The sequence below is a fragment of the Myotis davidii genome, unplaced genomic scaffold, assembly GCF_000327345.1.
Source record: "Myotis davidii unplaced genomic scaffold, ASM32734v1 scaffold107, whole genome shotgun sequence".
Classification (NCBI taxonomy): domain Eukaryota; kingdom Metazoa; phylum Chordata; class Mammalia; order Chiroptera; family Vespertilionidae; genus Myotis; species Myotis davidii.
The window spans coordinates 1,166,838-1,167,542 of NW_006383012.1; positions in this window are offsets into that span (position 1 = coordinate 1,166,838).

The following is a 705-nucleotide window of genomic DNA, read 5'->3' on the forward strand; positions in this document are numbered from 1 at the left end:
ATTTTGATATTTCCCCAGAAGGGCACATGCCCCGGTTGCAGGCTTGATCCCCAATAGGGGGCATGCAGAAGGCAACTGATCAATGATTCTCTCTGGTATCGGAGATATTTAAAAAATTCTTAAAACTGAACAGTAAAAAATAACAAACGAAAATTGGCAAAATATCTTAACAGATATCCCACCAAAGACAATATTCTGGCAGATTCCTAACCAATCATGTTATTCACTCCTTTGTTTTCTTATGATTTTATATTTGGTAAAAATTATAATGCTGCATATTTCTCTGAATTTTGCTTTTGAAAGGTTTTAGAGATTTAGCTAAGTGGATATGTATTGTATTAATACAAATATTTTCACTAAGTTATAGCTTTTTATTTTGTGCCTATATCACAATTTATATACCACTTTTTTTTTCTGTTGAAGGTCATTTAAGATGCTTTCCTTTTTTCCCAACCACCTACCATAACAAATGGACAGTGAAGTATACATCCTTTTGTGTACATGTAAAAACTTCTTCAAGGTACATATATACATAGCACTAAAAAGCATATAGCATTATCAATTATCAATTGCCCCCCCAAAAAAAAGAATGTACCAACTTCCACTCCCATACTATATGAACTTTGAAATTTTCCACATCCAGGCCCAGCTCTTTGGGCTTGTTGGACTTTAGATTTATTTAAGTATCATTGGTATGAAATATAA